Below are 15787 nucleotides of genomic sequence, written 5' to 3' on the forward strand. Positions count from 1 at the left end.
CTGCTTCCCCCTATAAGAGGAAATGGATTAAGCAGTATTTTCGGCAGTACAATGGTCTAGAGTGAAGAAATAGCATGGCTTTTGATATATGATAGTTTTAGGAGTCTGACACAAAAATAGGCTGAAGAAACTCCTCAAAGGCACCTATATGGCACGTCTTCAAGGCCTGGAAATAACTTGTATACAGAACATCCTCTTTTCATTCAGCCAAAAAGAATGTGCTTACATTGCATTAAGGGCAAGGGGAGGGAGTTATGAGTTGCTTCCTGTGATTATTTTCAACCATAATCAATGTGGAACTAATATAGTGAGGTATCACTTCTATAAACAGCCTTGAGCCTGCTGGTTGTGGAATCATACAGTATAAAAAGAGGGAGAGAGAATGGGAGAGAAAGATAAAATGAGAGAGTGAGTGAGGAGGAGCCCAGGAGGAACTGTGCTACTGTAACAGAAAAACAGGTTCCTAACAGAGAGATCTGGGCTCAGGCAGGCGCTTAAAGCCTTTAAACAGGCTCTGCCAGAGAATCCAATTTTCTACCTYACTGTAAAAACATGTAGCAATAAAATGGGCTGTTTATGACAGCGGCTATCTATGATTTTAATTGAAATCTGTCAGAAACCTCCACGAACACATGCCAAACTTAAGTGCTTCCCATGGAAAAATCAAAAGGGTACAACAGACTCAGTCTTCCAAAAGTCTATAGAAATGTAGGCTTTTTAATTTACTTTTCAGGTGACTRTTTCATACCCTAAAGGAAGATCACTTCCACAAGTGTCAGAATAAGCTTGGATGGTTAAGGATGGCCTTGGACCACAGGCTCCTACAGTCGCTCCCTTAATCCCTGAATGAGCATAAACAAGGTGAGTGAGAAACCAGTGGCTGATGTTACCTTAACGTGCTGTTTTTCTCTGTAGGATGGTGGGTGCTGTCACCACCCAAGGTGACGTCCAGTCCCTCCTACTCCCTTCCCTCTTTYCTCCCTCTTCCCATTCTCCCCCCTCTTCCCCAGCATTCAGTGTTTGGCATTCAAATCAAAGGTTTGCTTTGAAGTTATAACCTAAAATGGGAAGTTGATAACTATTTTCCTCCCAGTGCTTTAGTGATGATAAATTACTGATCATGAAAAGGAAATGACTTTTTTTTTTTTTTTTTTTCATTTACGTGCAAGCAGTAAAAGTCAAGGCTCCACACTGCAAATATGTGCAAATTCATCCACTGGCTGTGTATGCTACAGTAAATCCTATGGAGATAAGGAGCTAAAGCAGCAGGGGTGCACCAACATAAGCTCCAAAGCTAGACATGCAATTTAATAGGCAACAAATTTAACAAAGGGCAAGGGGATATTTAACAGGGAGGTGAAATATTCCAGCCATTAAAAAGTAAATTGCAGTGATGGCTAGAGGTTTAGTGCTGTACTTGAGTATGGAATATACATGTGGAAAGAGATACAGAAGTTTGCTCTGGAATTAGTTTACCTAGTAATTAATTTTTTCAAGCAAAGGGCTATTCTGAGGGTTGGAGATTGTTGCTGTTGTTTTAAATGAAATTAAATAAAAGAACATTGTGAGGGGGTGAAAGGAGGGCTTGGTAATTGGTGTTGTATGCTCCAGGTAATCATGCCATTTATCATAAATGATGGTGTTTAACTGTAAGCAAATTAGACCATGTCAATCTTTTAGGAGGCAATTAAATCAATAGAATTTCCATGGCCTGTTTTCCYATACATAGGACCTGATTCAACTTTCATTTACCCCTCTTGGGTATAAATGTGCCTGTAGCACAGCTACATATGGCTTATACTCAATGGCAAGTGGGTCTAGCCCATCATACGGGAAATGAATTCTCTTCTAAAAGAAAAAATATATCTTCTAAACAATTATYGATCCTCATTAAAACAATAGTTTCACTAAATAATTGATTCTATTAGATCCTTAACACTTCACAATAGAAAGGCTGGAAGGTTTGTCAAATATTTGGCGTAATAACACTGAATTGACCTTTTTTTTTCCCCCAGCAACATGGATCTTGAGCTAGATGTATTAGAAGACCACACCTAGGCTGAAAACTAGCTTTTCTCTTTCCTTTTCTGCAGTTCATTTGTATCCAGTGGGGTTGTATCAGGATTCATTGCATTTAATGGGAAATGCACTCTTCTGGATCAGATAGCTGTTTTCAATTTGGAGAGTATCTGATTCCAGTGGCAGAGGTGACAGGMATAAAGAGGAGAGGAGAAGCTCGTGTCTATAGTATAGATTTCTGCCATGCTAACAGAGCTGCCAGTTTCTGAATCACKGAGATCTTCCAGAACTCTCTGGTTTAGAATTTACTTATATTTTCCAAATTAAGATGGTGAAGGAAGACATGAAAAATTAGCTGTCTTTATTTGATCTTTGTCTAAGAACAAAACYTTTTCCATGTAAGAGTGCCCTTACCACAATGTATTTGCAGAATCATGGCCTTCTAAGGAACCCGCTACACCACAGTGAAGATGCAATGAGGTACTCCTGACATACAGCCTAAGTCAGCATTAGACTTGCTACTGGTTAGAATGGGATCCAGTTCAGCCTCATTGTCACTTACTGTATCCTTCATGTGCCAGCTTGAGGGTTCAGCTGGGGATGGAATGATGGTCAAAGTTGTTGTGTGGACATTTTTAACTAAAAAAGTACGGTCTCTGAAAACATTTTTTTTTTAATCACATAATAAAGGCCTCACGTTTTCTGTACAAAGCTTTGATGGAAATCATATTAGGAAGAACASCTGCATGATTTATCTATGTTAGAAATGTCAGAGCACGGTTTTCCTAACAAGTAGAAAGAAAAACTGTMTTGTATCACAGCATTAATACTGTAAACTTCCAGTTCAACTGAAACAAAATCAGTCTGTCTATATGTATTTATCTGATTTGTTTGATCCGTCTGAATTATGGAGGGAGCTAGGTCTATGCAGATTACCATTTTCAACTTGTTTATAGGAATTTGAAAAATTTCWGTTCCTGTTTAGAGGTAAAACAATAAAGACAATTTGGAACCAGCTTTGCCTCCCTTGTACCTCAGTATTGCAGTCCCCTGCCATGTTTACCTTTAAAGGACTGACAGAAGTCTCGTTTAGCATAAAAAGCCAGGAGGGAAGGAAGGAAAGTATTATCTTGAATATTAGCGACTAGGCCAAGAGAGCCTTCTTGTTCACCTCTAAAGAAACTATCAAATCCTGCCCCAGATTGCTATTCACCGTGATAAAATACTTCACCAAACTTGAATGACTGTGACTTGTAACCGAGCTGAATGCTAAGCACAGCAAAGGACCCATTCTCCTRCTTTGCTGGAAAGATCATGCATATTCAAAGGCTTTTCATATGGCATAGACCTGCTCCTTCCCACCCACCAACAAACAACCCACCTATATTCCCTGAATTCAGCACATTCATTCATCAGGAAGTAATAGACACCCTCACAGAGCTGCAACCTGAGACATGTGAATTGGCCTATGCCCTTCCTCAGCTTGTGAAAGAAAATGCTCAACAGCTGGTGCCACTCCTGACTGAAACTGCCAATGCGATATTTGAAAAGAGGAAACGCCTTTCTTGGAGCATCTGTTAGTCCAATGCCAAAAAAATCTACTTTGTCGACCTCTTTTCTAGCCAGCTGGCACCCAGCACTGTACCTCTGAGTTTACTGAGAAGCTAGCAAAAGTTAATTGTAGGACTAAATACATTATAAAACTAGACTAGTCAATACAAAGATCAATGAACTTTTTTTTTTTTAAGTAAAACTATATTTTATTAGAAAATACCCTTTAATWGAACCTGAGATATTTTGTGATAACAGACCAAGTTTGGCCAAACTTTGGGTGAATAGTTAGTGGGGYTTATAAGAAAGCTCACCTTTTGGATTGCATTGGGCAGCTAAAGAGCCAGATTTCCAGCCCTACCATATTAAGTTTTTTAGACTCTTTGCCACCTAAAAGCCAGAAGAGTTAACCAGAGCCCAGTGGCTCCAGGATCTGTATTCCCTGGTTTCCATCGGTAAACCTGGAAGCCTTAAAAAGTTGTGGCTGCTGCTGAAGTCCAATGACCTGCAAACTTTTTGCCATCAGGGAGACATTCCTGCCTAGAGCCAGGCACCCCAGGACTTCCCAAGTCCCATCTGGACGATGGCATTGCCCCTGCTTCCARCACGCTGGAAGTGGTTGAGATTCCTGTCAGTTTTTCCACCGCTGCACAGATGCCAGATCCTATGAGTAATGTTTTCTTTCATCTCTGATTGACTGGGAGAGTCTGCCATCTGGCTGGTGATGACCTACCCTCAGTTATTTATGTCTTCATTGCTTCTTGGCTGGACTGCAGCAATGCGATATACCTTGGAAACACCAACGAGCAGCAAATGCTATAGCAGGTCTCCTCAGCAATGCAGGCTACCAAGCACATCAGGCATTTACCTCTGATTTTTGCCCTGCCTGCTTGGGGGATTTTAAATCAAGTTGAAGACCTCAGCCAGATGGTCTATAGCATAGGCCCTAGGTAGTTTCCCTGGATCTCGGCGGTGAAAGCAGTTGTTGATGACTTCACTTTTCCTCTGCAAGGATGGGAGAAGCTTGTCCTTGGGAGACTCAGAGACTGTGAGGCCAGTCACAGGATGAGTTTGAAGAAAGGCAAAACTGGCGCTTGTGCAAGGCGGCAGATTTCTACTGGCAGCAAAATGACCAAGACCCTGCTGTGCCAGACCCGCAGGAAGCCAGCTGCTGCTGCTGCTGTTSCTGGGACGCTTCAGCACRGGAGGAAGAAGCTGCTGCTGGAGGGTGAGGTCAAAACCAGCAGTGGTAGTTTCCTATTTGCAGAGCCATGCCAATTCTCTATGGCCTTCCTTGGCTCTGCTTCCCAGCTTTGCTTTTCTCACCTTTCCTTCCCGCARCAGAAGCTGCCCAGCTCTGACACTGCTTCCTTGGAAGTGCAAAATTTGATTTTGTATATGCTGCTGCAAAGGCTTGAGTCAGCCCTGCTGGGAACAAACTTCCAAAGAGACTAAAGCCTGTCACTAACCTCACTGCCACAGTTGGCAGCACAAAGTGCACTTTCACCTTTGCCTGCCTTTTCTAATGTAAATACCTGGCAGCACATGTGTTTGCAAAAATCTTACCAAAACAACACTCCTTCCCTGAGGTGAAAATGAAGATATAAACAGCTTGTGACAGATGTTAGCTATGTTGCTGAAGGCTTTATCRGATGGCACTTGCAAACCAGGGGGATTGTCATGATATAAAAACYTATGTAAAAGAGAAGAAAAAATAATTTCACTAGAAAATGCACCAATGAAATAGTCAACACAATTATGGTCTGAAAACATCCATTTTGGGAGTGTTTGCAAGCAGACATAGCTGAGAGCAGAGAGGAAGAATGGCCTTTTTGTTAAGACGCTGGAATCAGAGACTAAGGAGATCTAGATCTGAAGCACAGCTCAAATGGGCCTTCCTGACTCTGCCTCAAGTTTCTTACATTTCCTTAGGCGAAGCATTTAATCTCTCTGTACTTGAATTCCTCGTTTGTAAAATGAGGGTAATACTTCCTTCCTCTGTCTTGTCTAATTAGTCAATCAGAGCCAAAGCCGTAAAAGAACTTAGCTTCCTAAAGTGGAATTTAAGTGACTGAATTAAAATATGGATCTTCAGTATGTTCTCTCAGCTGCTACCTAAAAATATAGAGATCTAAAATCTGTCCACATACATGAGGAAATCCCATGTACCTGTATGTTTGCATTTAGGACCTAGAATATTGGCCATCTGAGGTAGGTAAATCCTCTTGTAGATTTAGTCTCCATCTTTTTGAGAGCTCCTCATCTGGGCTTTTATTGTAGAGGCTGCTGTAACAGTTACTGTTGAGAAGACAAAAATAGGTGGCTTCCAAGAAACATGATGATGAGTTGAAAACTTTTGGGGGGAGTAAATAAATCTTCTGATAAAAAGAGAGCTGTCAAAGAGAAAGGGTTTAGTGTAACCTAGTACTGAATGAAAGGTGCTGTACAATAGGGACTGTGTGATCACAAAGGCTTTGAAAGAGTAGGAGCAGGCTCGTCCTATTTGACAGCATCACCTACAATGTGTCATTATAGCTACTGATGATTATGTATCCATAATTAAAGTGTTGTGCTTAAACAGCTAAATGCAGAAAGAAATCTCAGATCATTAACACAACAACCTTAAGTTAAATCAACTATTTTATGTCGGTTATGCAGCCCCCACGCTAGAGTCGAGACAAATATTTGAGGTATCTTGTTTAAAAGAAGAGTTACTACGTCTAATCATCAAAGCAGAGCTGCTTGCCAAGAGCATAAAAACCTAATGGAGTCTTCAAGAAAATTATGTCACCTTTGCATCAGTGTTGATAACACAGGTGGCATTTATAAAAGGTAAAGTCATTCATATTAACACCGTCTACCTTCAATGACTGTCAAAAGAGATTACGAACCCACTGTCCAAAAAAGACATTTTGCCAAAGCAGAATTTTGTTAGAATAAGACAAGCTGACAAATCAGAATGACTTTTTTTTTCCTGACACTTTCTTGAAGGAGGAAAGAAAAGCCTATGAAAACATCATCCTAAGCAAGTCAGCAAGTCCAGATAACAGTATGTGGTAGCATATGAAGAGAATTAGCTRATAATGCTGCTCCATAGATGACAACTACTTTTGAAAAAAACTGTAGGATGGTAAAAGGCACAAAAATCTTGAGAAGGAAGGTAAATACAACTTTTGCAAATAATCAAGAGAGAGATCCTTGTAAATACTTCAAATTTTGGGAGAAAAAAAACCCAAAAAACCAAACAAAAACCAAAAGAATTTGGCCAAGGAAGATTGATTGCTTTATTCAAATGACATGACTTGGGTCTGGATGCTCCATCAGAACATCATCCATTTCCTGAAGTCTTTTTTAATATGTAACTGAGCTATTCTTACACAGAAAAAGTATAATGAAAGTTATAAAAGACAGTAGATAAAAAACAAAGTAGTGTTTATAGTAGTTAATACTCTGTAGTACACCACAGGACATAGAGAGTCTAGTCATGACTTATATAAATATTCTTACATATGAAGGAATTCATATAGGAGAATTAAGGACAGAGAAATAGCATAAATGATGATCATTTAGAAACATAAATATATATAAGAAAATGAGACTGAATTATAAAAATATGATGGACACTAGGAAATATACTTCCAAACACATAAAGAAAAGGACTGGAGAATTGTTGTTAATGACAGACACTCAGCGGTGAACATGATCAATGAAATTAGGAGAAATCAGTTTGAAGTATGAGTGGATGAAACAAAAATGCCCCCAAACAGTCAATGTATTGCRGAGGTAGGGGAATAATTTTATGCATCAGGGTTGTCTAAGAACCATCATCTAGAATATTACCTCACTATAGCAGATATATTGTGTACAGAATAGGTGCCCAAAGGGGATCAGCACAATTCAGGAAGGCCTTAACTGAAAACAAGTCACAATAAAACTTACTGGCTAAATTATGACAAAGGCAGGATATTGTGAAACTCTAACTTTTGGGAAACAGAGAAKAACTTTTAAAGTATAATTAATAATCATCATTTAGCAGAGCATACTACATATAACTCTGGGTAAACAGAGTGAAATTAGAAGTGAAATTTTAAGATGAATTTCAAGAAAATCTTCTTGRCAGTGAAATATATTAGATTGTGGAGTAGTCTCTCTAGGGAAATAATGAAAGYGCTGTCACTCGGGATTTCTAAAATTATACTGGAAAAAAACAATAGAGAATCTAGGAGAGAGAGAGGGAGGGAGGGAGGTAGAAAGCAGTCTTTGAATTGGCCTCTGGGARCTGGACTGAATAACTTAATTGGTCTTCTCAGTCTCCAGTTTCTACAGGACAGCCTGTTCCCTATGTGCTTTTCCACGTGTGGGAAAAAAAGAGCTCCAGCAGCCTCTGTTCAGGGTGTTTAGCATCGTGGCGCCTGTGCCGAGGTGGAATGAGGGCTGAGCTCCCCAGTCTGACCCCAGCTGCTCCATGCTCCCCTGCACCCCTCGCCCTCCCGCTCACTTTTCCTGCCGCCTCCCTGTAGCTTGGTGAGGAGCAGCAGTGGGGCCCTCATCAGTTTMTTTCAGCCTCTTGCAACCTCTCGTTTGGAGGGGGTTGATAGCAGAAAAAACAAAAAAACAAAAAACAAAACAAAAAACAAACAAACAAAAAAAAACAAACAAAAAAAAAGTTCCAAGAGGCACTTCTCCTCCAAGCTGTTAAATTTAAAGGATTTATTGTACACAAACATTAGCTGTGGAGAAGTAATAAATGAAAGTGGCCGTGACTCTTGGGTTGCCTGCCTCTCACTCTAATTGATCAGAAGCTCCTTCTCTTTTTCTGAGACCAACAGCTGATTTTCTTCACACTGTCTATTGGTGTGACTTTTCTCATTCTTTGGTTGTCTGGAGAAAGGTTGGGCTTACGTTTCAAATTTCTGTTTTCTCAAAAGAAACAGAAAGAAGAAATAAGTTAATAATTTAAAAACTGTCACTTAGGCCAATAAAGCTTTAATTGTAGAAAAGTTTTTGTAGTGTAAAACCAGTAAGCTCCATTCTCCAGTATAACATGAGTGTTTTCTATGGTACACCTCATAACATGGGAGGTTCAGCTTGTGATTTGAGATTTAATGCAGCAGAAAAGGAAGGGTGAAGTGTACAAGATACTCTTGATACTGTACACATATATAATCCTTTGTTAAATTTGATCAATCATAGGCATAAATTCAAGCAGTCTTAAGTTGTTCTGGATTCATATCAGCCCACAGAGAGGGAAGTGGAAAGGCAGCTGGATGCAACGTTTTGTCTCAATTCATTTTGTGTGCAGTTGTGATTCAACAAACTAATATCAGGTCACAAATTTTAAGCATGTGAACATCTCTATCAAAATCACTACGCCTCAGCAAGTGCTTAATTAGTTTTCATTTACAGATGAATATAATCTGGCCATYATGAAAAGTATTAGCAGTTCCTGTAAAACAAGAATGGCTGTCCACTACTCAGAGGAATGTTTTTTCTCAATGAGGGCCATCAGATACCAGCAAGCAAATGCACAATGACCATGTCTCTGCTGTCTGCCTGAATTCCCCCATTTTACACGACAGGAGCTGATTTTTCTAACCAGTCTCCACAGCTGGGAGCCAGGTGTTTGTCCTTCTTGGTGTTTGTCATACTCTCTTTGCAATAAGAATTGCAATAAGAATTCTTTTTATAAGCATATTGTCTGAGTATCCTGAGATGTGACAAGGAAGACTAAGGTCCATTTGGAATCAAGTCTGGCAAGGGATGTTAAAGACAATAGGAAGGGCTTCTTCAAATACATCAGTAGCAAGACRAAGACTGGGGAAAATGTGGCCTGCTACTGAATGGGGCKGGGACCCTGGTGACAAGGGATACAGAGAAGGCAGAATTACTGAATGCCTTCTTTGCTTCAGTCTKCACTGCTAAGGGCAGCRCCCAAGAATTCCAKAGCCTGGACGTGAGGGAGGAAGTCTGGAGAAGGGTAGACTTCTCTTTGGTTGAGGAGGATAGGGTTAGAGACCTCCTGGGCAGGCTRGACATCCACAAATMCATGGRTCTGGATGGGATGCACCCACAGGTACTGAGGGAGSTRGCRGATGTTGTTGCCAAGCCATTCTCCMTCATCTTTGAAAGGTCCTGGAGAACTGGAGAGGTGCCTGAGGACTGGAAGAAARSCARTGTCACTCYAGTCTTCAAAAAGGGCAAGAAGGAGGACCCAGGCAACTAKAGGCCRGTCAGCCTCACCTCCATCCCTGGAAAGGTGATGGAACAGCTCATTCTGGATGTCATCTCCAGGCATRTGGAGGATGAGAAGGTGATCAGGAGTAGTCAGCATGGATTCAGCAAGGGGAAATCCTGCTTAACCAATCTGATAGCCTACCATGGTGGAATGAGTGGCTGGGTAGATGAGGGAAGAGCAGTGGACGTTGTGTACCTTGACTTCAGCAAGGCTTTTGACACTGTCTCCCATAACATCCTCCTAGAGAAGCTCAGGAAGTGTGGGTTAGAGGAGTGGACAGTGARGTGGATTGAGAACTGGCTGAAAGGCAGAGCTCAAAGAGTCATCATCAGTGGTGTGGAGTCCAGTTGGAGGCCTGTGGCTAGTGGTGTCCCCCAGGGCTCAGTACTGGGTCCCATCCTGTTCAACTTCTTCATCAGTGACCTGGATGAGGGGACAGAGTGCCTCCTCAGCAAGTCTGCTGATGATACCAAGCTGGGAGGAGTGGCTGACACACCAGAGGACTGTGCTGCCATTCAGACAGACCTGGACAGGCTGGAGAATTAGGCAGAGGGGCACCTCATGAGATTCAACAAGGGCAAGTGCAGGGTCCTGCACTTAGGGAGAATCATAGAATCAGTAAGGTTGGAAGGGACCTCTGGAGATCATCTAGTCCAATGTCCCTGCTCAGCATTGTCACCTTGGGAAAAATAACCCTAGGCACCAGTACAAGCTGGGGGCTGACCTGCTGGAGAGCAGCTCTGCAGAGAAGGACCTGGGAGTGCTGGTGGATGACAAGTTGACCATGAGCCAGCAATGTGCCYTTGTGGCCARGAAGGCCAATGGTATCCTGGGGAGCATTGGGAAGACTGTTGCCAGCAGGTCAAGGGAGGTGATCCTACCCCTCTACTCAGCCCTGGTGAGGCTTCATCTCGAGTACTGTGTCCATTTCTGGGCTCCCGAGTACAAGAGAGATATGGAGCTACTGGAGAGAGTCCAGCAAAGGGCTACAAAGATGATCAGAGCATCTGCCCTATGAGGAACGGCTGCGAGAACTGGGCCAGTTTATCTTGGAGAAGAGAAGACATTGATAAGGGGATCTTATCAATGTGTATAAGTACCTGAAGAGAGGGTGTGAAGGGGACAGGGACAAACTCATTTCAGTTGTCCCATGTGACAGGACAAGAGGCAATRGGCAAAAAGTTCTTCACAGGAAGTTCCACCTGCACATGAGGGGGAATTTCTTCACTGTGAGAGTGACGGAGCACTGGCACAGGTTGCCCAGAGAGGTTGTGGAGTCTCCTTCTCTGGAGATCTTCAAGGCCTGCCTGGATGCAACCCTGTCTAACATGCTCTAGGTAACCCTGCTTGAGCAGGAAGGTTGGACTASATGATCTCSAGAGGTCYCTTCCAACCTCAACCRTTCCGTAATTCTGTGAATCTCATGTTAGGTTTCTTCCTGCTCAGCTCACTAGCTGTTGCAGGTCTTATTCTGAGTCATCCCACTTTCTCCTTTTACTGAGGATAACGCTGGAGCGTGTAGCATCTTGGTTGGATCTCACAGGAGGAACAAGATGCAGGGGTGCTGCAGAACTAACCATTAAGCTTTCAAGTCTCAACTTTGGGGATCTACTTCAATTAACAGCAAGAGCACRGAACTATTTTGCCCCAGCTTGCCGCTAAGTTGGAAAAGGCCTCTAATTTTGCACATCTCATAGCTGCCATTTGCCTGCTACATATCAACAACTGGGTATCTCTGTGGAACAAGCTCTATGGGTCTTGTTGGGCTCCTCTTCTCAGTTTCAATGGTCTCTCAATGATGTCCTATGTTAGCAAATGCGATAAAAATGATGGCAGTATTGCTTGCCATCAGGACACCAACTTCAAAATTCTTTTTCTTTATTCTCTTCAAATAAATTTTACATGGTTCAGTTGTATTCAGTTTACATTTTTCCATCTCCTACCCATCTCTTATGCTGAAAGGAACTGACCCAGTAAAGTGGTTGAACTTAGTGCTGACTTTACCCACAGGGGTAGTAAATTTATCAAGTTTTTTTAGGCACATAACATTGTCTAAAGGAGGCAAGTGCTGCTTGCCCCATTTCCCATGTGGGGAAATTGCAGTACTGGCAATGTGGAATGACTGAGCTGGGAAGAAAACTCAGGCCCCCAGCAGGTATATCGTATTTCCAGTGGTTTCAGTAAGCATAATCATATGCTTATAGTTAAGTAAAAGCTTTACCACTTCCCTTGATCTAAAGTAATCTCCCTTCGTCCTTCGCTCTCTCCTAAAGCCTAAATAAGAAATRCTCCCCCCAGATCATTTGCTGAAACTCGACTAAAAAAAAAAAAAATAAAAATAAAAAAGGCGAGAATGAGCATGTGAAAGGTGCTGTGGAGTATTAGCAGAGCCTGTCTTTGTGGGCCTGAAAAGCCCATGATAATGAGCTCCTCCAGTTGGGGGTGGAGASGGAGGCACACACGCAAAGGAGAGTCTTGAGCTTCACATTTCATTAAAGAAATGTTTCAGCCTTTTTCCTTGCAAAAAAAAAAAAAATAGCTTTGAAAATGGAAAGCGATGCAAACTGATCATTATGGTTGAAAGCGCCACCATTAAAAAATCTCTCCTYATTCACAGGCTGCTGACAGCTGGCCGTCGGGGCCTGAATAAACACAGCCCGAGCTGCAGGCGGATTTTGGGCAAGACGCTCCAAGTTTCCCTAGCTGCAGGGGGCAGTGCCTCCCGGGCCACCTCGGGCCCCCCAAGCCACCTACCAGCTGGCCACCTTCGAGGGAAGCAGCGCCGGCCCCCGGCAGCCAGCGGGACCCCTGCCCAGGGACAATACCCTATTGAGCGGTTCAGGACGCGGTGAATACCTACCAGGCATCTTTGTCCCTTTCCCCTTCTCCGCCTCATTCTCCCCTCTCTGCCCTCTCCCAACCTCTCCCTTTTCTCTAACAAAATATTTCCCAATCCGAAAGTCTTTTGCTGCAGTTGGTCCTCTTGTGCTGCCATCACGCCTCGCTGAGCCTGCTGTCCCAGCAGCAGCGCCGCCTCATAAAGACGGAGGGAAGATGCTGAGCTTTATTCAGCGCGGCACAAAATAAGACGAGCCGCTTCCCAGCAGCGTGGGTAATAGTAACAACCGAATGCTTAACAGACTTTCAAAACTAGAATGGAGGCCCGTCTCCTGCAACCCACCTGTTTCTGGGGTAGGTTTCTGGACAGGAACGCCTGCATTTCCTTTCTGTGTGTCACTGGCTTGTAGCCAAAGCAATTTTAATTCTCCTATCAGCKGTGTAACCCTATGTATTTCCTGCTGAGCCAGACTATGTGTCACTGTTATTCCAAATTTCTGCAGACACTTAAATTGCCAGTAAAGTAAATATCAGAAACAYTTAACAAAGAAAAAATAGAGGGGAAGGAGAAAGAGGAGAGGGGGTAAAACTGGAATGGAAATTAGCATTGGATCGGTTTTGATTGCACACTGCTTTCTAATAAGCAGAGAGGTCGGAAATCAGGAAGGGGAGGGAGGAGAAGGGGGGAAAGAGGGAAAATAAGAGGGAGAGGAAGCCAGTCCTACAGGCAACACCAAATGGAGCTCATAAACAAACATCTGCTTTGAGATGTCTAAAGAGAGAGCAAGGCTTTGTGTAGGATTTCTTTTTTTTTTTTTTTTTTTTTTTTTTTCTTAAGGGCTGCTCTATGTGTATTTTGAAACTTTTAATATTTTAGGCACACTCGATCTGAGAAAAGTTACTGAATATTTAATACTTTATGGAAACACAGAGCTAAAGACAGGAATTGTGACTATTGAGGTTTTACATCCTTTAAAAAAAAATRTGTCAAAGGCTTCAGGTTTTCCAAATAAGCATTTTCAATCATTAAGAAGTAAAATTATATTTCCCAGGGTATAAAGGAGATTTTCTGGAAATTTCTGCACAGCAAGAGTCACTATCCAGTGGGTTTACTGCAACGGTGAAATGACCTTGTCAAAATGATATATCAGTGACACTAATGTGACACTGCTAGCATGCAGAATAAAAACAGAGAGGCAGGTTTATACTACAAGGCTACAATAATTTACACTTTGCATTAAAAGATTGTGGAATATTGCAAGTTCCAAATGAAGGACKCCTACACCGGACACAAGCTGTCGTGCGAAGTCTGTTATCAAACTGCTTTTGTAGCTTATAAAATTWAAACCGCTCTTAAATGGTTRTTCTTTTCTTTTTATTTTTTTTCTCTTAATAATTTTACAGAGATTGGTGATTTATAGTTGACCTCATTAATATTCATATTAAAAAATCAAATCAGACTTCCTCACAACACATATTTCACTTTAGAAGCGTTTTCCCATTGAGAATATTTCTTCTGACCTAAGAGAGATGACCTATGATTARAATGAAATATTTCATTATTTATTTAGCATTTTATAATGGCAGTTGCTCAGTTGCTACTATTAGTGTCACTCTGAATTTCTCTTACAATAGCAAAACCTATAGTGTTTTACAGTTTTCAGCATGGGTGGAAGGATGCAAGGGGGAGATAGAGCAGAAAGAAGGGGGRGATAGAGCAGAAAGAAGTGAAGGAATGTGCACAGAAAAGGCTATAGGCGACTATCAGTGCTGAGACGAGAATCTGGAGGCGAAGTCTTGGATTCCTGAAATAGTGAGAGTTTTGCTGATGGCTTCAGTGAAGCTTGCTTGAAACTGCTGCCTCCTACAACCAAGCCAGCTTATGTCCATGGGAGTGCACTTCTCCTCAGACCAGGGTAGCTTTCGGAAGAGTCATCGTTCTAAAATGAGAATGAAGTTGCCTTTGCTTTTGGCCATTGAAAAAACTAATTTATTTTCACRTATTTACACTACTTGTTTATTTTCTACATTTCTCATAGTTTGGTAAGTGAACTATGTTTCAGTCTTATTAATGGTTTTCTAAATTTGTTCCCCCCCACCACCAGTTCTCTCTTGACTATGGCATGGGATGGGAATGATGTATCGAGCAGTTTGTACTTAAAAATAAATGCATGTTTCTCTTGGAAAAATAAAGTGCAGAGGATATTTTGATTGTTTGTAGGTTCTGCAGAAATTTTTCTTTKAAAATTTCAAATTGCAGGCTAAATCTGACTAAACAGCACCTATTTATTATGCAGTACAACTCAAGTTAAAAAATAATGCTAAAATTGAATTTAACGAATAAGTTCTAAATGAATGTTGGGTAGTGGACAGTTCTGAGTAATAGTGTTGGGGATCACCTCAGGAATTTCCAGTAAGAGAAGGAAGAAGCACTTACATGAATATTAAATTTTATTTCCCTTCAAGCTCTGTGTCTCACCTCTCAGGACTTTCTCACACTGCAGTGCCATGTAAGAAAATGTAACTGGTAGCGCTGTAGATCCACCATGTAACTTGTATTTTCAAGTCAGTAACATATACACAAACAAGGCAAGTCACCTCACGAGCYGTGCAGCTTTTTTTCCAGAGGGAAATAAAAGCCCGACACCTGCAAAATGAAGACCAGATGTTACTTTGTGCGGTGGGGACTGGATTTAAGAAAACTGAGGAGGACAGCCCCCTTTAAAAAATACTGTTTTTGTAATTTCCCAATGTGCCACTGACATAACATTTTGCATGTTGGCAGCAGATTAGAGAATTTTAGGGTAATGAAGTCAGTATCTACTGATACAGTAAAATCTGTATCCCTAGGAATCTATGTCAGAAAGGTACATAACTAGAGCATTAATTCCAGAGATATATAATAATTTGGGATTTCTAGCTATTGATAGATCACTACTTTTGGTCTTAAAACAATGACATTAACACATCTCTTGGGAAAGTACTTACAAATTTTACTTCATTACCAACTGTAAGTAGTTCTTTAGTTATTCTACCACAAGTTCTCTATGCYACTTCATCTTGTTCTTATTCACTTGCCCATATGTAATTACAAAGACACAGGTTTTCTCTCCTAATCTTTTCTGTTGCAAGTTTCCCAATTTT

General features: G+C 41.5%; 1 long non-coding RNA gene across 1 annotated transcript; it reads left to right on the forward strand.

Moving 5' to 3' along the window:
* The first annotated feature begins 336 nt into the window (after positions 1-336).
* LOC146593002 (uncharacterized) lies at positions 337-14779 on the forward strand. The gene is made up of 3 exons (XR_014896488.1): positions 337-861; positions 12423-12997; positions 13696-14779. It is a non-coding gene; the product is annotated as an uncharacterized LOC146593002 (long non-coding RNA).
* The last annotated feature ends 1008 nt before the right edge of the window (positions 14780-15787 follow it).

The sequence above is a fragment of the Rhea americana genome, unplaced genomic scaffold (assembly GCF_003343005.1).
Source record: "Rhea americana isolate MKP2758 unplaced genomic scaffold, rheAme1 scaffold_31, whole genome shotgun sequence".
Lineage (NCBI taxonomy): Eukaryota > Metazoa > Chordata > Aves > Rheiformes > Rheidae > Rhea > Rhea americana.